The following is a 9,096-nucleotide window of genomic DNA, read 5'->3' on the forward strand; positions in this document are numbered from 1 at the left end:
AAGGGAATACTTCATTAGATAAGGGCAAACACTCAGAGAGATCTAAGGATTTCCCTTACAATATACTAAGGGAATCCTTAAGTGATTTTATGCGCACACAAAAATCCCTTAATCCCCGAATGAAAGTTCATGCAGATTTATGAAGGGGGGGGGGGGGAATTTTGCATGTAAAACCAAACATTGTTGGGCTTGTTACTCAAAAAAGTAATATATTACTCATTACTCTTTTCAAAAGTAATATTATTACATTGCTGTACTTATTACTCCATGCCAACACTAATTTGTTACACTATTATTACTTTTCCATTACACCCCACAATATTCAGGTAATTGTGTCCTTTCTCATCAATATTCAGACTGCATGTGCGTACGTGTGAATATAGGTCTAAGGCAGGGGTGGGCAATTATTTTTCATGGGGGGCCACATGAGAAACCCAGATTGTTGCCGGGGGCCGAACAAATATTGTCATGCCGTAACCCATGGATGGGTAACTTTGATGATAGAGAGGGCCACAAAAAATGTCCTCGCTACCAGGTTTTGCTGAGGGCCGAACGGCGCCAGCGTCAAAAATTTGGTGCATTTGAAGCCACGTTTAGAGGAATAACTCATTTTAAATTAACAGTTGTGATGTCATTATTCAGTCTTAACCACCAATATTTCATCCTTTTCTCACTCACTCCTATGTCACCACCTGCTCACCCTGCAGGGCTTGAAATTAACTTTTTTCACCACCTGCCAATATGGCTGCTAGATTTTAAAGTTACCAGCCAATTAGAATTTCCACTAGCCAAAATGTTTTTCTTGAAATAAATCAGAATATGAGTGGGTTAATTTAAGTATCAGTAATTGGCCTGGGATGATCAAAGCCTGTGTTGCGGGTCACACGAACAAAAATGCAGTCTTGAAGCTAAATAAATCCAAAACCAATGAGTTAATTATTTAAATTTCTAATTCAATGTAGCCTTTTAGTCATAAAGATTATTGAAAGATATTCCATATTCCAGACTGAAATGCTATAACAGAAGTGGAGTATTGGCCAGAATGACATGAACATTTGGACACTTATTCAGTGGGTATCTTGCATGTTGCGTTCAGGTGCACTGTGTAAAAAAAAAATTTTTTTTTTTTTTTTTTTTTTGCAATTCCATCGCGGGCCACACAGGTGGCGCCCGCGGGCCGCATCCGGCCCGCGGGCCGTAGTTTGCCCATGTATGGTCTAAGGCATAGGCTTCAGACTAGGAGTTGTTTTTTCTACAGCCTATGAATTAATCCATAAATGTTACATAAATTACATAAGTTACATAAATAAGAGCCCACCTGGATCAAAGTGATGACCAGATGTATCAGCTTCTGTTTTTTTAATAACGCAATTGTAAAACCTGCTACAAGAGAAAACAGACCCAAACAAAATGTTGGCAAGATGGAAAAGAGGCCAACAAATGTCAACATATTCTCAATACGCAATGTACATTTTTGCATAACAAGTTTGTGTCACAAATAACGTTATCATTAACCTGACAATAATAACAGAGCAATGTTACATTGATTTTTCAACTGATAAAGGCAAATTGAAAATGAAATGTCTGCCAGCATGCCTATGCAGTGTGAGATTTACATTTCTCTAACATTAATGTTATATTTTTCTGCACTGCTCGCCTTTTGTGGGGTATAGTGCTGTCCTAGCGTTACGTGTTTTAGGAGGTTTTAGGTTGTGTTTTTCGCAGCGGCTTATTAGAGTCTCAACAAAGCAGAAGAGCTGCACTGCAAAACAGGCGATTACCGTGCCAAAAGACACGTAGGCTACTGTAAATAGCTGGATACAACACTAACATGAACGCCATGCAAGTCACCAGCACTATCAGCCAAGAAATTCCACTTCCAGCCAGCCACTCTATATCAACAGCTTGTACCTCAGGAAGACCATGGGATTCATCAGTGCTAAATCCCACTCCATACAGATGCAACTCATGAAGAATGCTGCTAACAAGAACCCTGACCAGAAATCATCCAGACACGTACCTCTGGAATATAGATTGAAATTAGCAATCTCACAGATGTTGAGAGAAACGATTTCTGAAATTAGATTGATCACATGGAAGGTTAGATAAGATGGAACAACCAGTAAAGTATAACACTTTACTTTTTTTTTTTTTTTTACATCCATCCACATTTTACACAACACCAAGCTCCGCAGCATGGGTGACCGTGCCTTCTTCGCGGCTGCACCGCGCCTCTGGAACAGTCTTCCAACCCACCGAGCAGCACAGACTCTCGGCTCTTTCAAGACAGGCCTAAAATCCTTTCTATTTAGGAAGGCTTTCTCATGCTAACTTTTGAACTATTACTAGTTGTACTGTCTGCTGTTATGTTTTTAACTCTGAGATTCTCTGTCAATAAAAAATAATAATTATTATTATTATCATTATTATTATTACATTTTACATCTTGTCACATTAAGCCTGTAAAAAGATTCAGATTCAAACTTTATAATATTACATGTAGGTTGGAAGTGATAGGACTTCTTAGGCAAAAAATCCTTCAGTGCCTGACAAAATAAGAATTGTGTTTAAGAGTTTTTTTCTCCATATTTGAGTGCATGCAGAGCTTCACCATAACTCAATCAACTTATTTGACTGAAACAAATTAGCAAACATTTAAAATAAATTAGTGGAAAGATCAAAACTAAATAAATATAATATAACATAACTGCTATAAATGCAGTTATGTTTTCTGAAAAGACACCAAACCTGTTCACATGTGCTCCTCAGCGCATTGAGACTCCAACACTAATAAAAACCCTTTTGCAAATAGTAACACAGATGTCATGAAATGCAAAGACACAAGTTGTAATGGTCCATGGACCAATGGCGAGATTCAATTATAATTGCAGTTTTGCATGTATTTGCAATCAGTCCGTCATGGTCAGTTGAAAAGATGTCATAATACGTGATGTTGGAGTTTGGTGGTGACTGTGGTGTTTTTAGCAATTGCATTATCCAATAGCTCTTTTCCAATATTTCCATTTTATGTAAATCATTTTGTGTAATCATGAAACAGTGATCTCCATAAAACCTGACAGGAACATTTAAATTGATTGATTGAATGAATGAATGAATGAATGAATGAATGGTTTATTTTGGTTATACATAACAAGGAAGTTACAAAACTTAACAATTTGTGTCAATATACAACTGACAAAAACATCATCATACAAGTTTACACCAATCCATTTCACACAATAAAATTTACACAATCAATGATTTTTCCATTATTTTTGCATATCCATTTTACACTTGCATATCCATTTTACATTTGTATGAGTTTGCATTAGGCTACCACATAATAAATGTTGAGCCTGTTGAAAAATACAGCATCACCACACATGTTTTGTTAGAACTTAGTGCTGCCTTTGATACCATTGATCATCATATCCTTTTACAAAGACTCACTATAACATTCAATTGGCATTAAAGGAACTGCTTTACTGTAAGTTGGTTTAAGTCCAATCTATCAGATCAATCTCAGTTCATGCACATTAACGATGAATCATGTTAGACATGGAGTTCGACAAGGTTCCGTGCTTGGACCAATCCTATTCATCATATCGTCGCTGTCCAATGAAAACCACTTAAAGGAACACTCCGCCCATTTTCAACCAGCTTTGTATCATTAGAACATCAGTAGTATATCAGAAAACTGTAAACGGTTTTGAAGTCTGTCATTTAATTTGACAGTTATTGAGTGTTAAAGTGTGGACCAGTGACATCACTGGTCCACACTAACTCAAATTAATAACTCATTAACTCAAACCAACTCTCAATAACTGTCAAACTATTCATCATTCATCTAGTTTGACAGTTATTGAGAGTTATTTTTCTGATTTTTACTATTTACTATAGATGGAATATATCCATTCTCCTCTATCTACTGGTAGGTTTTGACATCTAAATAACCAATGAAAACATGTTTTATTGGGTAATCTATTTAACACGTATCACCATTGGATGCTCTACCTGCCAATCACACCGCAGATGTGACAGCAGAACCTCATAATTACCCGGAAAATGCAGAGGCACGCTGCAGAACCGAATGCCGCTGTGCTTCTGGCTTGGTTTTGTTTGTTTCTGGCATCGTCTGACGTAAATAGATTAATACGGTGTTTTCGGGTTGTGCCTGCATGGGCTGCAAACTCATTTAAAGTATGCAAATCGAAGTGGTTTCTGACGAGAATAATGTTTACGTTAGAGAGAGGCTGTGTTCCCTTGAGGTGGAACCTTTCTCTTGGCTTGAGAGCCATCCGTGCCAGAGCAGCAGCGCCGCGTGCCCGTGCGCTCCATAAGGGTTTCGGCCACGCACGGCTTCTCAGTCCGGGAGACATCAGACAGCGACAATATGCTTTCCTTCAGGGGTGGCCAAACTGCGGCCTTTTGCGCATTTTTAAGTGGCCCGCCATGTTCTACCAGGTGAGTATAGAATCCTCACCTGGTAGAACACGTACGTACAATTAAAGGTCCAATCGGTAAGTTCTACCTATTACTGACACCGGTGGACGTTAGGGGAACTGCAGTATGTGCGGGAGCGTGACAGCAGAGGTGTTGGTTGCTTTCTAACGTTAGCTAGCTGATAAAAGTTACTTGAAAACGGCATCCTGGACAATTTATCGGCCAGATCAGCCTCGAGACGGCCGGGAAGGATTCTGGATGGATTAGCGGACGTCATTGTGGCATGTTTGGTCAAGTTTTGGCTTGCGTTGCCTCGACTGCAGGGAAGTCATTAGCAAGACATTAGCACGAGCCAGGAAATAGCCTGCTCCCCCTACAGTCTACACCAGAGATGTCCAAAGTCTGGCCCTGGGGCCAATTGCGGCCCGCGGACAGATTTTAAGTGGCCCTCGGCTTGTCTCTCAAAATATACTATATGTGGCCCGCTACACAGTATTGGTTAATCAAGCAAGTTCAATTTGCATTTTTTCCCTTCACCTAACGATGACAGCACTTCACTATCATACACTTCATTTGTATGTGATTTTTTATTTTATTTTTTTATAACCCATAGGATGCGAGAAGCACCTGGGCCCACGGCATTTTCACATTATCTAATCTGGCCCCCATTCAAAAAAGTTTGGACACCCCTGGTCTACACTGTATGGGGAAGCAGGCTATTTCCATTTTCCTGGCTTCAGGAAATAGGCTACTCCCCCGTACAGACTGTACTTGGGAGCAGGCTATTTCCTGGCTGATGTGAGCTAGACATGACCAAACGAAACAGTCAAACAATGTTCCAGAAGCAGTAGTAGTAACGTTAGGCATTTATGACTGTACATTATCCACACAAGATGGTAACGTTATTAGTGGAGCTTCTGGGTGTTAATCGATTATCTGTATTAGTTAGCAAGCAAGCGAATGTTCTAGGCAGCCTCAGCAGCTAACTGTTACTGTAGCTGACCAAACGGAACAAATCCGTTACTGCAGTCAGTCAAACAATGTCCCATGACCATAAGCACACATAGGCATATTTGCGACTGTTGCATTATCCATACTTTCCTCTAACGTTATTAGCGGAGCTTCTGGGTGTAAATCCATAGCTTTGTTAGCAAGCAGCTAAGCTAACATAACATTATCTATAGCTGGGCCAAAACCACAATATATCGCAGCAGCTAAAAATACAACAAGCTAACACAAGGTCCCTCCATGAACCGAAAACACAGGCCCGAATCTAGTTTCCCCCCGTCGTCGGTCACATTGCTGCTGTTTGGCTAGATGGGCTTCACTAGATAAATCTTTTTTCTTTTTCTGTGTGCACTTTTTACTGGACTCTGTTGGTTGTTTGCTGATGTTAAGCTAGCCTTCTTCTTCATTGGTGTATTTCCAGCCGGAACCAGTACAAGAGGCAGGCTCGTGAACCACATCCGGTAAATTTGCCGGGAAATTGCAACCTGACAGGAGCTGATCTGGATCTGTATCTTAATGGCTGGGCTCATTTTTTAAGTTGCGTAACGGAGCATTCACTCATTGGTAATAGAAAACACTTTGTGAACATGTATCCCCCCCCCACCCCCCCAAACTTACGGATTGGACCTCTATGGCTCAAAACAGTTTTTTTCCTTTCAGTGTAACTGGTTCAAAACTGACTCCTTACAGTATATTTTCCTGTAGCCTATGTGGCCCACAACCAAAAAGGTTTGGCCACCCCTGCCTTAGGTAATATTATCAGGAAACACTCCATAAATTTCCCCAACTTCCACTGTCACCTCACCAGTATAAGTTAGTTGGGGCTTTAACTGTATCAATCTACTAATTCCAGGAATCTCTGTAGCCTATAGAGAGGCAAAGTAAACGTCACTTCCTGCTTCAGCACTGTACCAGAGATTTTCTTCCACAATTTATTTTCCCATAGACATTTAGTAAAATGCTTATAAAAATAGTTTTACTTGGTCAAACCAAACGGTTCAGCTATATTTAGAATTGGGAGAGACCATAGAACATAGACCAAGTAAAACTATTTCTATAAGCATTTTCCAAAATGTCTATGGGAAAATAAATGGCGGATGAAAATCTCTGGTACAGTGCTGAAGCAGGAAGTGACGTTCCACTTTGTCTCTCTATGTCTCTGTGTGTTTATCACATATCTCGAGAGCCATTTGTCCAATCGACTTGCTTGGCAGGTGTGCTGCTGGGAACCTGAGACAAAGATACTTTATACAGTATATCAAGATGAAGCATTACACACTATGAAATGGTATACTCTCCTAAATTGGCGTGGCCATCTCTCCCAGATAGAATAAATTACACATAGCACCTTTAAATAAGACAGAACGTGAGCTGTGCGTTTCATAACGAGAGACAGGGCAGCCGGCCCAGTCTGTACAGGTAGAGCAGAGGCTGCAGGCAGCCACAGCTCAGCCCAGCAGCCAGAGCCACAGCCATGTACTGGCACTTCAGTGTGTGAGGCGGGACTCGCCCATGCATCGGCATGGTGACGATGGGGGCGAGATAGTTGAGCGTGAGGACGGCCTGGATGACGACGACGGTGATGAAGGCTTTTCTCTTCATGGCATTCATCTTTCCCTGCTCCCTCCCCTCCCTCTCTCCCTCTGCCCTCCCTCTCATCTCCCTGTCCCCTGGCGGAGGTCTCCTCAGCATCTTGAGGATGGACAGACTGCAGAAGGTGTCTATGGCCAGAGTGGGAGACACGGAATGAATTGAGCAATTTATCTTAAGACAAATTAATCATAAAAATTGGGGTTACAGAGCGAGGCTGGTTGTTTTAGGGACCCCATGCCCTGTGAATGTAATGGAGGGGCTGGATAAACTCTACAACCACAGCAATATAGCTGGAACAGACAAAGGAAAAATAAATATGTTCCTTTGATAACATCAAAACTATTGAAATGAGAAAGAGAAGATAGGTGAAAACCGCAGACACCAGGATGATCACAATGACTCAGACTATTCAGCCTCATACCATTCATCCCCTGTCTCTCTCCGTTCCCTTCTGCTGGACCTCGCCATCTAAGTGCCCAGAGAGTCTCGGCACAGCAGAAGAGCTGCACCACAAAACAGGCGCTGACCATGCCAAAGGCATACTGTAGTAAATAGCAGGATACAACACTAACGTGGAGCTCATGCAAGTCACCAGCACTATCAGCCAAGAAATTCCACTTCCAGCCACTTTGGAGGCTATCTCAACGGCTTGTACCTCAGGAAGACCACGGGATGCATCACTGCCAAATACCACACCATACAGATGCAATGCTAACAAGAATCCTGACCAAAAATCACTAGCCATCCAGACACGTACTGTACCTCTGGAATATAGATTGAAATGACCAATCTCACAGATGTTCAGAGAAAAGATTTCTGAAGCCTTATCTCCTGGTCTGACTATATCAACCACACCACACAGCAAAAATCTAAAATGAGATTGATCGATATATAGATAAGATGGAAAAACCAGGAAATTGTCGTTGCAGGATGAGGTTAGGCGCGCTTCCACCAAAGCAGCCCAGCAGGCTGCTCCTGTGCTCTCAGGAGCGGGCAATCTTAGAGGAGAGGCTTCAGATGAACATCTGAAGATAATGGAGCACACGGATCAAGTATATAATTTTTTTTATAGACTCATGTTTCGACACACGTCTTCATCAGAATCAAGGTAAATTGTCATTTCCATCCATCTTGTGACATTAAGCCTGTTAAAAGATTCAGATGTCAACTTTATAATTACATCTAGGATGGAAGTGATAGGACTTCTAGAAAAAAATCAATTCCTTCAGTGCCTGACAAAATAACAATTGTGTTTAGGAAAGTTTTTTCTCCATGTATTCCGAGTGCAGCTTCACCACAAATCAATCAACTTATTTAACCGAAACAAATGAGCAAACATTTAAAATAAATGAGTGGAAAGATAAAAAACTAAATAAGTTAAAAATGCAGTTAGGTTTTCGACACAAACCTGTTCACGTCCTCTTCAGCGCTTTGAGACTCCACACTAATGAAAACCTTTTTGCAAATAGTAACACAGATCTCATGAGATGCGAATACAAGTTATAATGGTCCATGAACCAATGGCAGGATTCAATTATGTCATATAAATTGTAGTTTTGCATATATTTGCAATCGGTTGGTCATGGTCAGTGGAAAACATTTGTGTACTGCAACTTTAAGTAATTCATGATGTTGAATTTGGTCGTGGTTGTTGGTGTTTAGCATGCATTAGTATCCAATAGCTCTTTTCCAATATTTCATTTTATGCAAATTAAGATCTTCATAAAACCTGGTTTGACAGGAAAATTTAAATTCGACGATTGATTGATTGATTGAATGAATGAATGAATGCTTTATTTCACTTAGACATGATAAGGAACAAAACTTAACAATTCCTCTGAATATGCAACTGACAAAGCATCGTCATACATGTTTACAACAATCCATTTCACACAATGAACTTCACGCAATCAATGACTGAAAAAGGAATAGGCTGAAGCCCAAGGCTTATTTTTGCATATCCTATACAATCCATAAAATAGCCCTGAATATCAGCAGTACAAAACAAAGGGGGGGGGGGGACTTTGCTCTAAATCATAATCATTATTATAC

Source organism: Poromitra crassiceps, assembly GCF_964638095.1.
Source record: "Poromitra crassiceps genome assembly, chromosome: 4".
Lineage (NCBI taxonomy): Eukaryota > Metazoa > Chordata > Actinopteri > Beryciformes > Melamphaidae > Poromitra > Poromitra crassiceps.